The sequence below is a fragment of the Lepisosteus platostomus genome, chromosome 19 (genome assembly GCF_059453375.1).
Source record: "Lepisosteus platostomus isolate fLepPlt1 chromosome 19, fLepPlt1.hap1, whole genome shotgun sequence".
In the NCBI taxonomy this organism is placed as follows: domain Eukaryota; kingdom Metazoa; phylum Chordata; class Actinopteri; order Semionotiformes; family Lepisosteidae; genus Lepisosteus; species Lepisosteus platostomus.
In genome coordinates this window covers 19,599,400-19,617,495 of record NC_142629.1, presented here as the reverse complement: position 1 = coordinate 19,617,495, position 18,096 = coordinate 19,599,400, and the positions used below count along the sequence as shown (strand labels likewise).

Sequence of the window (18,096 nt, the reverse complement as noted above, 5' to 3'; positions counted from 1 at the left end):
CCTCCTAATAATCCCCATCTATGAATTGGCTTCATTACTCTCTGCTCTCCTCCCCACTAATAGCTGATGTGTGGTGAGCGTTCTGGCGCACTATGGCTGCCGTCGCATCATCCAGGTGGATGCTGCACATTGGTGGTGGTGGAGGGGAGACCCCATTACCTGTAAAGCGCTTTGAGTGGAGTGTCCAGTAAAGCGCTATATAAGTGTAAGCAATTATTATTATTATTATTATTACCTGTTGCAGAGTGTTTCTGCCCTCCCGATGGCCTCTTTGTTTTAGAAGGATCCATCTCTCTTCACTTGCTTACACCACAGGTTTCATCGACGATAGTGTGCATCCTGAAGCAGTGAGTTATCGGTCTTATTTCTACTGAGAAACAGTTCAAGCACTCACAAAACAATAACCAGGAGACGGTATATGAAAAAGTATTGTAAGACTTGCAGAGTAGATTTGAATAGACAGTGGATGTCACACTGCGTGCTTGAATATCACGAGATTCAGTTCATTCTTTCCTGCAGGATAACTTCCTGTTTGACATTGTACCGCTGTTACTTCTTCACAAACTCATAACTCGCCGTGTTCAATTTTGTGTTGAGTTACAGGAACCTCAGCATCAGATGAAATATCAGTTCATCTGGGGGTTTTCCTGGCAGTGAAGTCACTGAAGGAGCAGGCACACAGGGCTTTCCATGCCAGTGAAAGGAGGCTCTACAACATCAATCCCCCAATACAATTGGCTCTGAATATTAAAAGTGCAATCAAACCCTTTGCCCTATGCAGCAGGGAAATGTGGGATCCCTTCACTGAGCAAGATGACACTAAATGGGACAAACAACCTGTAGATACTCCACGCACAGAGTTCTGTAAAAACATCCTCCCAACTGGAATGCTACAGAATCCTAAACAGACAATACATTCAACACACACTAACTCTGTTAACCATAACATTATGCGATGGTACCATTCATTTTTAACAAATCGTACACAGTATGTCAGGCTCAACAAAACTCTTTCCACGTCACGATCTATGAGCACAGGTGCCCCTCAGGGCTGTGTGAGCTCTCCAGTGCTGTTCACACTTTATACAAATGATTGTACAAGCAGTAGTCAAAGCATCTTCATTTTCAAATTCTCAGACAATACAGCTGTCTTGAACAGCATCGCCAGTTAATGCATAGAGGTAGCAGCTTATCTGTATACATGTCAGAAATCCAAAGGTTTGTGCAATGGCGTGACAACAATAGCCTAATTCTCAATGTTAAACAAACAAACGAAATAGTTTTTGATCCCAGAGCAGTTGGTGATCACACACATGTAGTAATGCACAATGAATTTGTCACTCAGGTTGATTCCTATAAGTACTTAGGTGTACACATAGGCAGTAACCTGTTGCTGGACTACTCGTGTTGAGAGTGTTTGCTCCAAAGTTCAGCAGCGTTTACATTCTCTGTGAAGACTAAGAGTGCTTGGGGTTCGACAAGAAGTAATGCTACTCTTGTACCGTGCTGTAATCGAGAGCATTATTAGATATGGTATTACAGAGTGGTTTGGTCATCTATCAGTTCATTTAAAATCACAAATTACCGCCTCTTCCAGACATTTAGTCCCAGCGCTGCCACCCACTGCGCCGCCACCTCTCACCTTTCCACCTCACATGCAGATCATGACGCGTCCGGAGACCGGAGACTCCTCACTCCTGCAGTAACACACCCCAGCAGGAGGAGGCGCCGACGGACTCGCTCATGGTGCAGTGAGCCCAGCGGTGTGAGTCTGGTGTCCAGCGCTGATATTTACCGACAGCCTGCGACTCACCGTTTCTTCCTTTTCTTCTGCATAATGTCCACAAAATACTCCAGCCAGCGCTTTTTAGACTAACGTTTCTGCTTTGCTCGCTGATTAGATTAAAAAAGCCATCTGTTTATCTGCTGGAGGTCAGATCGCAACAACTTCTGCAGCACCGTTTCCCCGGCAACCACGTTTTATTTAACAAAGTAAAATAAACACAGGAGAAAAGTTTGCAAACATGCAGGCAGGATGAGCGCTGCAGACACAGGCTGCTGCCCGGGTCCGTCTTGTGAAATAAACAGAACAGAAAACAGAAAGAAAAATACACACTAGAGTACACATAACACAATCAGGGGGACACAATACTCCTGCTCTTTACACAAACAGGTCGGCGCAGCTGTCATGATGTCTCATTTACAAAGAGTCTGAAGATTTGCTCGTCTCTTCCCAGAGCAGCTTCACTCCGGAGAGCAAGAAACAGCTCCTCCCGAGTCCGTCTTGTAAGAGAGACATAGAAATCCGCGACACGATAACTACGCTGAAATTGTATAATTAATTCTGATGCTCAATCAAATCTGCGGAACGCGTGGGCAGCGCATGTGTTCTGTAGTGCGCTATAGAGCACTTGAGAGACTACATCTCCCACAAGCCCTGTGGGCGACTTCCTTTTGACGCAATCAATTCGCGTCTTTTTTCTTTTTAATTATAACAATACATGCCATAAAAACAAGAATACATATAACAGAGTATAGTCAGGGGTACATACAATAATACATGTACTTGTTATGCAAAAAGATTAAACAAGTAATCTTGTTTAATAGTAAACAAAAGCAGATAAGGTGCGTACATGTTTCAAATTGTCTGTACAGACGCATTTACATCCGTTTTAAAGTGTTTAAACATGGGTCTCCTCCCACAGCATTTCGTTAATTATTATATCGTGGAAGTATAATCTTTTTTTTAAATACAAACGATATTTTCATATTACTTTCAATGGGTTTTAATGTAGCATGATTTTACTTCTTTAAAAGTAATGTCAATATAGTTTCCTTCTTTACATAAGCTTTCAGAGTTGCTGTCACAAAAGTCACAGTTACCATCTGTATTGATTTTCAATCTGCACAGCAAGGGTCTGTAAGGAGGCGCTTTAAGTTTCGCCGCCATAGACTCGTGTATCTCTGTCGCCGCCCAGTGGACATTTCTCGGAAGTGCAGTTCTTTTTTAACTTTTGTATTGTAGCAATACAAATAGATACGATACAAAACAAGAGTATATATAGCAAATCAATAATGTCATCAGGGGTACATAGTATAATATATGTACACTTCTGAAAAAAAATTAAACCAGGTTGATAAAGATAAGGGCTGATATAGTCTGTAAATACACTTTTACATCTATTTAAAATGTTCTAACATGACTCTTCCCAGATAATTTCACTTCATATATATAAAAACGTGCACGTATAATAATTAAGTCAATTAAAAAGATATTTTCATGTTACTTTCAATGGGATTAAAAATTAACATACCATCTGTTTCATTAAAGTAAGGTTAATTTTAGCCTCTTTCTTTATATACATATGCAAATCAGTCCAGAATGTTTTTACAACACAATATAGCCAAAATACATGTTACGTTTCAGGGCTGCTTTCAGAAAAGTCATACTTATCTGTATTGATTTTCAATCTCTGCACAACAAGTCTTCGACAGCGCTTTGAGACTCACCGCCATAGACTTGTGTCTCGGGGTGAGCGTTCAAGATGGCATTCAGGTGGGAGGTAAAGTTCAGAGGCTGAGGAGTTTCTTGAGTTTTTCATGACCTGAATATCATTTGTTTGCTTTTTTGACTACAGAAAAATAAGGACTTAACACTAGTTGTTTAAACTTCGGTTATAATTGAAAAAAAAAAAGTTATTTTTGAGGTTGAAGAATTTCGATATGAGTAGTACTGGGAAAAGACACAGTACGGAGAGGGCGTTCAAGATGGCGTTCAGGTGGGAGGTAAAGTTTAGTGGTTGAGGAGTTTTTTTGAGTTTTTCATGACCTGAATGTTAATTTTTGCTTTTTTTGACTACAGAAAAATAAGGACTTAACACTAGTTGTTTAAACTTCAGTTATTATTAAAAAAAAAAAGATTTTTTTTAGGTTTAAGAATTTCGATACGAGTAACACTGGGAAAAGAAAAGAGAGTCCTGGGTCTTCGAAGGAGAAGTCTAAGATACCTCAGTCATATATATATGGTACTACAAGAAAATCGATGGCAACGAAAGAGAAGAGTGAAGCAGCTGGAGGAAGAGCTGGAGTCCCTGCCCAGCACACCTGTGAAAACCCCGGCAGCCAAGAGAGGAAGGGGCGACCTGACACTGGAGGAGCTCCAGACCAACATCTTCAACATGATGGCACAGAGCATGGGTGAGCTGAAGGAAATGATCGATTTAATTCAGTCGGAATTGATGGTCTTAAAAAGTCCATAGACTTTGTGTTCAAAGAGGTTGAAGACTTAAAGAGTGAAGTAAAAGATCTTAAACGAGTGAATACCGAACAGGAAAAACATATTAAAGAACTTGAAGTGAAAGTGAACGATGCAGAAAGAATTGGAGAATTTCACTACTGATGTCTATATGAGTCCTGCAGTTTTGACGGATCATAAAGGTATCTTTTTGTCGATTTATACATCTGGATCTGTAAAAGACAAAAAATTTAGTTACTGGAAATTTAACAAAACTCTTTTGGAAGATGACCAATTTGTAAAGGATGCTAACTTAATTATTAAAGATTGTTATAGAAAGGCATTACAGAACAATTCTTTCGGCAGTTATTGGGAATTTATGAAGTATAAAATTAGGGAGTAAGCTATTAAAAGGAGCAAAATCCTAGTTATGTCAAAAAGAAATAAAGAAGATACTCTTATTAAAGATAAAATCGAATTAACTCAGATTACTGATTACAGTCAGGAAGAAAAAGAAAAATTGAATCTTTTGCAATTGCAATTAGATCAGATTTATGAAGAAAAAGCTAAAGGTGCATTTATACAATCAAGAAGAAGGTGGATGGAAGAAGGGGAAAAAAATACTAAATATTTTTATAATTTAGAAAAAAGAAATTTAGAATATAAATTGATTGACAAGTTAAAAATTAATGGCAGTATTACAGATAATCCCAAAGATATAGCTTTATATGTTACGGATTTTTACAAAACTTTATACTCGGCAAGACAGAACAGGACGGATATGGATGTATTTTTGCATTCCATAAGGACAAACGCTAGATTTATAGATAAGGGAATTCCATATACAATGTGATCAACAAATGACTACGAACGAAATAAAGATAAACATTGATAAATTAAAAGACAATAAATCCCCTGGGAATTACTGTTTAATTTTATAATTTTTTTCAAGATTTGTTAATTGATTTTTTATTTGGTGTTTTTGAAGAAGCTATACAAAAAAAAGAAATGCCACCTTTTCTGAAACAGGGATTGATTTCACTTATTCCCAAACCTGACAAGATAAGCTAATATTAGAAAATTGGAGACCCATAATTTTGTTGAATAATGATGCAAAATTATTAGCTTTGATAAATGCGAATAGATTAAAGAAAGGGTTGGATCAGATTATTGATGAGACACAATCTGGTTTTATGAAAGGCAGGCATATTTGCAATAATATCCGTTTAATTCTGGATCTGATAGATTACAGTGATCTTATAGAAGATGATAGTTATATTTTATTTGTGGACTTTTATAAAGCTTTTGATACAGTAGAGCATACATTTTTTAAGTGTTTAGAATTTTTTGGTTTTGGTGAATATTTTCAGAATGTTGTTAAGACTCTTTATAATGGGTGTAATAGCTCAGTCAGATTACATAATGGTACATCTCCGAGATTTGAAATTGGCAGAGGTATTAGGCAGGGATGTCCAACATCTCCTTTTCTCTTTTTATTAGTAACTCAGACTTTGACTCTTCATATTAATAATAGCATTACGGAAGGCATTAGTATCTTGGGAAGGGAAATTAAGATTTGTCAACTAGCAGACGATACTACTATTTTTCTAAAGAATAGTAAAGAGGTCTCTAAAGCAACTGAGGTTTTAAATGTGTTCTCATCAGTCTCAGGATTGTCTCTGAATATTGACAAATGTGAACTGTTTTCTCTGAAGGATTCTAATTTAGATGCAATAGTGAATATACCTGTGAAGAAAGTGGTTCGTTATTTGGGTATTATAGTCTGTAAAGACCAAGATGAAAGATGTAAATTGAATTTTACGCCTATTTTAGATAAAACTAAAAACAGATTTCAGTCTTGGTTAATGAGGGACCTATCGTTGGCAGGTCGGGTTCTAGTGTCGAAAGCAGAGGGTTTATCTCGCTTTGTGTACGCCTCGCTTTCACTGAATGTTCCTTCGCATCTTATTGATGAGTTTGACAAACTATTATACAACTTTATTTGAAAGAATAAACCTCATTATATTAGGAAACACCTTCTGAGTAAACCAAAAAACCAAGGTGGCTTGAATGTTATAGACTTTTATATGTCAAATAGAACTTTTAAAATAAATTGGATTAGGAAATTTATTAATAATAAAAATAGTATTTGGAATTTTATTCCAAACATAATTTTTCAGAATGTTGGGAATCTTGACTTTTTGTTAAAATGTAACTTTGAGATAAAGAAAATCCCAGTTAAGTTATCTCATTTTCATGAGCAAGTACCATTATACTGGACTTTATTATACAAACACAACTTCTCACCACACACATTATATTTGGAATAATAAAGACTAAGTTTAAAAATAAAAGTTTATTTTTACATAGTTGGTTTAACAACAAAATGTATTTAGTGGCTCAACTGTTGAATGAAGATGGTAGATTGCTTACTTATCCTGAATTCCTGGAGATTTCAGCTCCCCGTTACTCCTAAGGAATATGCAATAGTTTTGGATGCCATTCCGGAAGGTGTAGTGGGCTTATTAAAAGCAAATCAAAGTGTTAATAGGACCGACCTCGTTGTGGGTCCTACAACTGATTTATTCTTGGATGGCGTGGAAATAAAGGATAAGAAGTGTAACAATACTCATATTAGAAATCTTTGTAAACCCCATCTTATCCCTTCTTGTTTGTCTTTTTGGAATGCAATGTTTGAAAACATAAACTAGAAGTTAGTTTGGACAATTCATGATAGATTTTGTATTACAAATAAAGTTAAAGAGATATCATTTAAAATCATTCATAAGTTTTATCCAGTGAAATGAGTACTCTTTAAATTTAAGCATGAGCAGGATGATCTGTGTGTTTTTTGTCGGGCTGAAAGGGAATCTTTGGTGCAGTTATTTGGGAGGTGTAGGTTTGTGAAGCTGTTTTGGACGGATTTACAGAGTTCTGTTTGCAGGCAGTTAAAAGTGTTTTTTAGATTGAAGGATTTTGATATTTTATTGTACTGTTTAATAGAAAATTTGGAAAAAGAGCATTTATTTATAGTCAATTTATTAATCATTCTTGGTAAATTTCACATCCATAAATCCAAATGGTCTAATAATACTCCCCCTTTTAGTTCTTTTGAGGTGGAGCTGAAACACTATTTAAACTCTATTAAAAATGTGAGAAATAATAAAGCACGGAAAACATATGATATATGTAAAAAATACAATTTAATCATATAACTTACTTATTACCTCTGGCGGTTAACTGTTTATTTTTCTGTTTATGTTTGTTCTCTCGTACCTAATTTGATCCTCTGATTGTATTTGTAAATTCTTTACACATTTAATAAAAAATTCTTTTTAAAAAAAGCGCTGAAAAATTTTTCCCTTCAACTATTGGTGAAAGGAGAACATTTGCTTTGATTTGGATGTCTATGATTTTTTACTAACTTTATGTCAATTTTTGGAGAGTTTTAATTTTATTTCTAACCCCCCAAAAAAGTTAAAACTTGGATAAGATTTTTTGTTCTTTGTTCTGAATTGAGCTACTGAAAAAAAACCCCGTTATTTTAGGATGGATTCGATCTCTGAAAAAAGCACTGGTGGAATGAAGCGAAAAGAGAAGGAGGTTTCGAAAATGCCGCGGCCTTCAGGAGGGCAGGTGCGCCCTGCAGCAGGGGCGAGCGGCGGAGCGCCCCCCGAGGCCGAGCACTCGTGCGCCCTCGACAGCGAGAGGAGCTCCGGAGAGCTGGAGCTGCTGCTCGACTCCGACTGCGACATTGAGCCCTACACTCCGGAAAAAACCCTCATGAAGAGGATGAAAGACGAGCCGTCTCTGCTGGAATTGCAGAATAACATCGTGGTGCTTCTCTCCAGGAAGATTAACGAGAGAGCAGATCATCTGGAGGCATTGTTTCGAAAGAACACGGTGACAATCGGTGCCTTACAAAAGTCAGTGGACTTCGCGTTGGAGGTGAGAGACTTAAGATCAGATAAGAAAGCAGTGAAGGAAGTGGTTAAAACGAATGAACACAAAATAACTGAGCTGGAGCAGAAGCTGAACGAGGCGGAGAGGTATCGCCGGAGATGGAACCTGAGGCTACACGGCATTCCCGAGGAGTCAGAGGAGGACATTAAAGACACAGTGATCAATATCTGTGGGGCTGTGGCTCCTGAGCTCAAGGAGCGATTTAAGACAGAGGTAGACATTGTCCACAGGCTGGGGCGGAAGGAGCAGGGCAAAAACCCGAGAACCACGATCATTCAGTTCATCAGCAGATCGACGCGTGATGCGCTGCGGAGGCGAGCGAAGACCTGCGGGTCGCGGAGGACCTGAGCGCGCTGGACGCGGCGGCGCGCAGGCTGCTGTGGCCCCGGGTGAGAGGCGCCAGGGAGAGAGGGCGCAGAGCCTGCTTCGCGGGTGGAAAGGCTTTCACTGATGGTGTGGAAGTGAAGCCGGAATAAAACTGGAATAAAGAAAAGACTGTTTACATGGGACTTACTCTGACGTTCTAACGATCTTTTATAAATAGTTTATATTTTATTTATATGATTGTTGAATTATAACAACTATATATATATATGTGTGTGTGTGTGTTATTATCGGCATAGTTCTTACAAGTAAACTTGTTTTTTTTTCTCTCCTGTGCTATTTGTATTTCATAGGGAATAAGGACCCCTCGAGTTACATGTATCTCAGTTTTTCATTCAAAACGTTTTTTCTTGTTAAAGGTTATATATGTCGTTATCGCTGTGTTCTATTAATGTCAGGGGTATTCGTGATTTGACAAAACGAAAGGCTATTTTTTTGTACTGCAAGAGGTTTAATGCAGATTTTTATTTTTTACAAGAGACGCACGCTTGTTCTTCGGATTTGAAGTTTTGGAAGACTCAATGGGGGAGTGATGTCTGGTTATCATTTGGTAGTAATCATTCTGCGGGGGTTGCGATATTAAAGGGTACATTTAAAGGTTAAATTATTAGTAGTAGAGTTCATCATTTGGGCAGATGGATAATTCTTGTAGTGGCTCTTAATGGGAAAATGTTTTTGCTGGGGAATATATATGCTTTTAATAAAAAACAATATAGCAGAGACTTGTTTCTTGAAGTTGAAGAAGTAGTGAATAAGGTGAAGGCCAAGTTCCAGGATTTTGACATTATTTTAGGGGGTGATTTTCACACAGTCTTTGATGTCAAGTTGGATAGATTCCCTGTACCTGCTAGATCTCCCCCTCCTGATATGGAGTTGCACAGGTTATGTCAAGGCTTAGGAATTAGTGATATATAGAGATGTAAACATCCAGGAAAGGAGTTCACATGGTGTAACAAGGACAGCTCTAAACAATCAAGAATAGATTTTTGGTTGAGTTCAAATGCATTAGAAGGACAGATTAACAAGGTTTCTATTGAACCATCAGTACTATCTGACCATAAAGCAATTTATCCTTCTGTTAACTTGAGTAACAATGAGGATTATAAAGTCCCTAAGACTTATTGGAAACTCAATAATAGGATTTTGGAAAATGACAGCTTTAAAATGGAAATAAAGGAAATTAGTTCAGGTGGTTTTCCGAACTCATACATCAGAAAGACCACCGAAACTAAAATTATTCTGCAGCTAGGATCACACATTCTCCCTTCCCTTAACGACAGACTACTGTTCTTTTAAATTTTCTCAATTCATTGGAAGTTTCATTTCACACCTCTCTGCACCCATTCTGACTTCACACCTCTTGATTGGCCTCTCTTTCTGTCCCCTGCTCCCGCCTCTCACTCCTCCTCCCTCTCAACCTTTGTTCTCCCGCTACTTTACCTTTGCCTACTGCCCTGTCTCTCTCACACCTGAAGAAGGCTCCACGGCCGAAACGTTGTGTTCTCTTTCTTCTTTTTTTCAGCATGGAATAAACCTATTACTTGTTCCATAAAGGAAATTATACAAGCATATTGGAGGCGAGCTCAATTAACAAATTCATATAGCCAAAACTGGAAATGTATTAAGTATAAGATCAGATGAATTGCTATAAAAAGAAGTAAAGAAGCTGCACGCTCTAATAAAATAAAGGAAAAGGAAGTTATGAAGGCAATTTGTGATCTTACTGATGACAGCAATACTACTCAAACAGATGCTTGTAAATTATTTGGACTGCAAGCTGAACTGGATGAACTATACATGGAAAAAGCAAAAGAAGCTTTTGTTAGATCCAGGAGACGATGGTTGGAAGAAGGCGAAAAAAACTCAAAATACTCCTATAATTTGGAATAAAAGAATGGAGATTATACATCTCTTAGTAAACTTAATATAGATAGCTATGAAACTCAAAATCCTGTAGAAATTTCATGATATGTATCAGATTTCTTTGGTAAGTTATATACTAGTAAGGCATGTTCTACAGATAAAATGTGTGATTTTCTGAACTCATTAAAAGAAGACTTTAAAACTATAGACGAAGGGTTAAAAGCCATCTGTGATAAAGAGATATCCATCTTTGAAATTAAGAAAGTTATTAATAAACTCAAGGTTAACAAATCTCCTGGTAATCATGGCCTTACCACTGAATTTTATAAAACCTTTCGAGATGATTTGGCTAAATTTCTTCTAATGGTGTTTAAGGAATCAATTGACAAGGGAGTTTTACCAACCTCGATGACTCAGGGCTTAATAACCATAATTCCAAAACCAGATAAAGATCTTTTGTTGATAGATAATTGGCAGCCTATCACTCTGATTAATAATGATGGAAAGATTCTTGCTTCTGTTTGTGCAGAGAGACTGAAAACAGGCCTTGACTCAATTATTGATGAGTCACAATCAGGTTTCATGAAAGGAAGACGTATATGTAATAATATTTGTTTGGTGTTGGACCTTGTAGAGTCAGTTAAAACTCTTGTTACCCAACGATTTAAAATTAATATAGATGACAAATAGCCCTGAAATTATTCAGCATTTGTTTTGGTTATGTCCCAGGGTAAAAATGTTCTGGACTAAGTTGCAGAATTATATTAAAAAAAGAGACCAATATTGATATTTGTTTTGTTGAAAAATATATTATGTTAAGTTTCAGCCCCAGTGAAAACAATATAAAAATGTCATTTGTAATATATTTAATTATTATACTGGCACGTTATCACATACATAAAATGAAGTGGTCTGGGAGGTACCCTGTGTTTGAGCATTTTAAAACGGAAGTAAAGAGGTATTTGCAGACTTGCAGATTTCGAAATGCAAAAATATGAAAGCGGTGCGGACATTATTTTTATTTAATGTTTCATCTTTTTTCATAACTTGAATTGATGTAGTAGTATGTACCCCTGACGATATTTTTGTTCTTTTGTTAAGCATAAATAAAAAATGTAAAAAAAATTGACTCTTATATCTCTGTCGCCGTCCAGTGGACATTTCTCGGAAGTGTCACCGCCCGTCGTAAATCAGTAAAGTCCCGGAATTGAAATTGTGATTGGACGAGAGCCGTATCCGTCCCGCCTCCTGCCGAAATCTCGGCGCTGATTGGTTCTGAGCCGAGTCACTCAACGTGAGGGCGGTATTTTCATGGAAGAACACGGAAGTCCGCGGAGATTGGCTAGGAGCGGTATCACTCACCCAAATTAAAAAGAAGTCCCGCCTTTTTCCAGCCAACGGCGGTGATTGGACAAGCCCTGCGTCACTCTTATGACGTCCTTTAACTACAACGGATCCGGATCTGATGCGTGATTAGCGCGACAGCCGGTCCGTCGCTGAGATCGGTGTGGAGCCGCGGCCCAGGACGCTATGGTTCCGCTCTCTGCTCGTCAAGCACTGCGGACTCCTGGAAAACCGTATTGCAGGGCAGAGAGTTATTGAACTCCAGACGTCGCCGGAGAGTTACTTTACTGGCGAGTCGCCTCACGTTGTTGATTAATTCGACCTTATTGTGTTTTCTCTTCTTTATCATTTATATTGCAATAGTAAAAATGCTATTCAATGCACACAAGAGTACATTGCAGATCACCAGGGTACATTATACAGGCAAATAAAGACAAGTTACGCACAGCTTTCATGTTGGGACATTTAGATATAGTTTGGAGACGTGCCCTCATGTGTTTCAGATGTGACTTCTTTCCATTTGGAAGCGCCTTAATTCTGCACTAGAATGAATGATTTCCATCTTCACTCTAGGGTACTGTACTTTATAGCACTGTATTGTATTCTACAGATATGTCTGTTATTTATACATTTTCTTTCTCACTTTGTCTCTCTGTCCATTTGTATCAGTTTTTTGGAGAACACCATCACACCAGCATCACAACAACATTACTTCTACTGGCTTATTAAGCAAATGTCTCTACTAAATTCTTTTTATATACAAAACATATTTTTGGACATGATATACACAAATGGCTAATTATACTTTCTGATTATATTTCCATCTTAGAAATGAAGCATTTCTCTCCTGCAGTTTGAGGTTGTTAAATAGAAAACTGGATCACCCCAGGGCTGAATCTTCTCCCTCTCTTACACACTTTGTTCACGAACGATTACAAGAGCAAACACATAGACTGACTTCTCACAAAGTGTGTCGATGACACAGTCCCGGTCAGCTTACTAAAGGACCCAGAAAATCACCACGGGCCATTCTGAACAGTTTCTCGGAATGGTCTGTTGACTTCTCTTTGATGTTTCATGTTACAAGAGCAAAACAATACTCACTGATTTGAGGATAATTGCGCCATCCCTCCAGCCTACTGAAATGAACCGTCAGACTGCAGAAGCTGTCAGTGACTACAGGTCCTTGGGACTGGTCAGAGAAACCTGAGATGAGACAAACGTTGTGAGACCATTTATAAGCTTGTGACCTCAAATTAAACAGAAGTCAGACATTTTCAAAGGGGGCAACACCGCGGCACAGTGCTTAGCATCGCTGCCTCATAGCACCGGGGCCCTGGGTTTGATTCCAGGGGTGCTGTCTGTGTGGAGTCTGCATGTTTGTTCGCGCTGCAGGGGACACCTCACCCCCACAGACACAAACTCACACCACAGCCCATTTTCCCACAACACAATCAACCCGCCAGTATCAGTCTGTGTTCAGTGCTGGGGAGGTGCCTTGTCCTTGCAGAACAAAAACAAGGTGATCAGGACTGACGGCAAGACTCAGGTATTCAAGTACCCAGTAAATCCAGGGCTCAAATGGGGGAACTGTTTCACGAGCTACACAATATCCTCACACACGATGACAGAGCCTTGGAAAGCCGTGTGGAGAGTGAGGTGCTCGTACCCAGCCGGAGTTAAAAGACCACGCATTGAGCAGAGCAACTGAGCAAAAGCACACTATCGATCTATCCAACCCAGAAAAGCACACATCTCTGTGATACAGAGGCTAAGGCAACATGTGAGTAAAGGATTTTGAATCGGCAATTGTGCTGATGAGCCAGTCAGCAATTTTTCAGAAACAGCAAAAATGTCAGCCTCCAGGAGCTGCAGAAGATTGTGAGATATAAAGGAGTGAAACCAGGGCAGGAGAAACCGATTCCTTCTGCAGGAAGCTGAGGAAAAAGATGCACACCCTGCAGACTGAAAGGAAGACAGCACAAACTATCGGTCATGTCAGCCTAGAAGAAAGTGTAGTGCAGTGTGAGTTGCAACTAAGTTTTTGTTCAATATTTGTTTTGTCTGAAAGAGTCTATTTTGATTAGATGCATGAAACACTATTTCTTTCTCATTCTCTGTCTTTCTAAGTCTTATTTGGATCACACCATAAAGTTCATAACCCCGCCAGTTGCTTTGGCTCTGAAAGCATCCCTCAGCAGGGACAGCCCTGATCCCCAAACACAGGGCTGCCCTTCCCACTGCCCGTCTGCTCTCTGCCCAGTGGAAGTAGTGTTTCTGCCCCGCAGCTGTGTGAGAGAAGATGAGCTGAGAGCACTAACCCACCTCTGGAGAGGGAAGAGTCTCAGCTGGAGGGGAGCAGGAGCTGCCGGGCTGCCGCAGACAAGGTGCCGCTGAAATGATAGAGAAATCTTTTAGAATCAAACGTCACCTGGCTCAGTGTTTAAGCTGTAGTACATGATCACATTAGATTATTAAAACATGCAGACTGCCATTTCCATTCTGTACAAACAAAGGGTTTTCCATTGTAGAAAACACCACCGCATCTCCAAAGCGGAGTGCACTGGGACTGCAGTCCAGAGAAACCCATCATGTTACAAGAACTGGAGGCCATTTCACACCAAAACTGTAGAATAGGATTCTTTCTGCACACCCAGTACTGGGGGCTGTGTCGGAGGCTCCTCACCGGAAGAGACTTGCATTCCTGTTGGCTCCTCTCGTTCTGTGATGATTTTAGCCGTCGAATCGGGCAGGAGGCAGGCGCTCTTCGGGAGCTCTCGTCCCGTGCTATAACTCGGACCACGCGATGGCACAACTGCTTCCTCCGTACAAACAGAAACTTCAAACAACAAACCCCAACAAGAAATCTGTGCACGCTTGGACTCCTGCTGCAGCTGAGCAGTCACGCACACACCTCCTGTTGCTCCCAGAGAGAAACAGGCCCAGGGTCCCAGCGCTGCCACCCGCTGCGCCGCGTCTCTCACCTTTTCACCTCCACATGCAGTTCATGACGCGACCGGAGACTCGCCGTTTCAACAACTTTTACAGCTCCGTTGACACGGCAACCACGTTTTATTGACAAAGTAAAATAAACACAGGAGAAAAGTTTGCAAACAAGACGGGAGCTAAAAGAAACACGAGGACAGTGGGTTTGCTTTATGTGCCGAGTCGATAAACCAGCGCTGCAGACACGTGAATAAAAGAAAACATACACACAAGGGAACACAGAAGAGAGACATAGAAATACAAGAGACGATAAATACGCTGAAATTGTATTATTATAATTAATTCTAATGTTCAATCAAATCAGCGAAACACGTGGGCAGGGCAGCCTAGTGAACTAGAGACTACATTACCCATAAGCCCTGTGGACGACAACATTTTGACGTAATCGACTCGCGTCTTTTGTATTTTTTATGAGACCAAAAACTACAAGAAAACGTAACGTAGCAATCGTATTGTCAGGGTACATGAAATAATACATGTACATTTTATGGAAAAAAAGATTAAACAAGGTAAATGCAGATAGGGTCCGTCCATGCTTCAACGTTCTCACAACTAGACACAGTACGTCTTTACATCTGTTTTAAACTGTTCAAACATGGTCTCCTCTCACACCATTCCGTTAATAATTATGTTGCGCAAGTATAATAATTTTTAAAAATACAAACGATATTTTCATCTTCGTCTAGAACAGCTTCATAAACCTACACCTAACAAATAAATGCACCAAAGATTCCTCTTCCCGCATAACAAGGCTTTCCGAAGTGTTAAGGACTGTTATAGTTCTGGTTCTTTGAAAAACTAAATAGTTTAGACAGTCTTAGAGTTAGTTATTTGCTTTTGTGTAAGTCTTTTTCATGAATGCCAGAGGTACTCGAAATGTTGTTAAAAGAAAAACGTTTTTTTTTGTAAAAAACTGTGTGCTGTGTTTTATTTTTTACAGAGAACGCATGCATGTTGAAACTAAAGTTTATAAATAATTGAGAAATATTAAAGCAAAGAAAATATGATACGTTTAAAATATACAATTTGATCACATAATTACTTAATTACCTCTGATAGTTAAATGTTTTTTTCTGCTACGTTATTTTTCTCTTGTATATGACTCTGATCCTCTTGTTGTATTTGTATTTGTAAATTCTATATATTTAATAAAAATTAAAAAAAATAACAAGGCTTTCCGATAGCGCTTTGAGACTCACCTCCGTGGACTCGTGTATCTCTGTCGCCGCCCAGTGGACATTTCTCGGAAGTGTCACCGCCCACCGTAATTCAGTAAAGTCCCATAATTGAAATTGTAATTGGACGAGAGCCGTATCCGTTCTGCCTCCTGCCGAAATCTCGGCGCTGATTGGTTCAAAGCCGAGTCACTCAATGTGAGGGCGGTATTTCCGTGGAAGAACACGGAAGTCCGCGGTGATTGGCTAGGAGCGGTGTCACTCACCCAAACTAAAAGGAAGTCCCGCCTTTTCCCAGCCAACGGCGGTGATTGGACATGCCGTACGTCACTCTTATGACGCCCCTTAACTACGACGGATCCGGATCTGATGCGTCATTAGCGCGACAGCCGGTCCGTCGCTGAGATCGGTGTGGAGCCGCGGCCCAGGATGCTATGGTTCCGCTCTCTGCTCGTCAAGTATTGCGGACTTAATTCGACTTTATTGTGTTTTCTCTTCTTTAACATTTATATTGCAATAGTAAAAATGCTATTCAATGCACACAAGAGTACATTACAGATCACCGGGGTACATTATACAGGCAAATACAGACTAGGTAAGCACAGCTTTCATGTTGGGACATTTAGAAATAGTTTGGAGACGTGCCCTCATGTGTTTCAGATGTGACTTCTTTCCATTTGGAAGCGCCTTACTTCTACCAAGGAAAGAAAAGGCTTCGATAACGAGATCGTAATGAAGAAATAGTAACGATCATTTCAGTGCATGAGCTTACCTGTTATATTGGGCGAGATTTCACACGGATAATCAAACGAGAACGGGTTTGCCCTTGAATCCATTCCACTGCCTAACCTGAAAGTCAGAGCATGAGAACGGACGGATTGTATGGCGATTGTGGTGTTGCTCGACCACATCAATTAGGCGAGAAGTACAATCTGCTACTACGACATACGGTCTAATTATTCCATTTCGATTATTTCTTATCTTTAGGCTATTTACACATAAAATAACGAGCAAGTATAATGATTAAGTCAATGATAAATTATATTTTATATTCGGTTCAGCAGTATTGAGCAGTAAAATAACATAAATTTGTCTATAGGAAATGTCAGAATTAGAAACCTTCTTTACACCACTTTGCATATCAGTTCAGAGTGTTTTTACAACAGAACAAAACAAAAACAAACATAAGGTTTCTGGACTGCTTCGAAAAAGACAGTTATCATCTCTATTACTATTATCTCTATTAAATCTATGCACACTATGTATCTTTACCGGGTCAATTCAATGTACAATTCTGTAACGACGCCACCTTAACCTTATTATTCATACAATATTTGTTTGACAATAGTCATGTTTTATTGCAGTCATTTAGTTTCCCCAAAGAGGTGCTCCAAAATAGTTTGACAAGATATTGTGAGATTGCAAGAGGCATCTTAAGTATTTATTAGTACAAGTATGACTAAATTGTTTTCCTTGTAGTCTAATAAAGGTTGTAAATTCTTCCATAGTTTCTGAGGGGCTACTGTTAGTTTCTTAAAAGCATCAATACCTCTCTAGGAGTAGCTCTGGTTATGACGGACTGTTATCAGACTTTTCACAAACATATCTATTCATAAAATCTTCTTGATTCTACATTTCATCATCCACACCAGTTAATTTGTTGACACCGCTTATACTATTTTAAACCCAGTTTTCAAAGCACAGGTTTATTTTTTCTCTGTATTCTAGATGATGTATCAATGGGAGGTATGTTTATCTATAAGAGACCACGTGAGGGGAACTTCTTCATGGAAGCTGGCAAGTTTCAGGGGGGTTTCCAGCATCCAAATGACATTCAAGTAAAAAGTCTATACCCGCTAGTTCCTGAATGATTAAATTAGGGGAAACATACACCACCTACTTTGCTTAATTTTGTAAATAATACTCTGTCGGTATCAGTATTAGATGCTCTAAACCCTGTAGCATTTATGCCTCCTTCTGCCTGTGTTTGACAAATAACAACCATGAATATTTTTTTATTTTATTTTACAGTGGTAGAGAACATCAAATCACATCTCCTTTTGGATTTTTGAAAATCTTAATACCAAGATCGCTGGAGCTCAGTTCGCTGTCGAGGTAGGACGAGGG

The 18,096-nt window shown here is 39.1% G+C and overlaps 1 long non-coding RNA gene across 1 annotated transcript in view; it reads right to left on the bottom strand.

The window, feature by feature from the left end:
- Window positions 1-15,987, bottom strand: part of LOC148645379 (uncharacterized) — a 35,027-nt gene extending 19,040 nt beyond the window's left edge. Inside the window, exons 1-5 of the long non-coding RNA XR_015928554.1 lie at window positions 14,475-15,987; window positions 14,114-14,181; window positions 12,893-12,994; window positions 11,807-12,011; window positions 301-4,467 (exon numbers count right to left, since the gene is read on the bottom strand). This is a non-coding gene — a long non-coding RNA (uncharacterized LOC148645379). The remainder of the gene's footprint in view (window positions 1-300; window positions 4,468-11,806; window positions 12,012-12,892; window positions 12,995-14,113; window positions 14,182-14,474) is intronic.
- Between the last annotated feature and the right edge of the window lie 2,109 nt (window positions 15,988-18,096).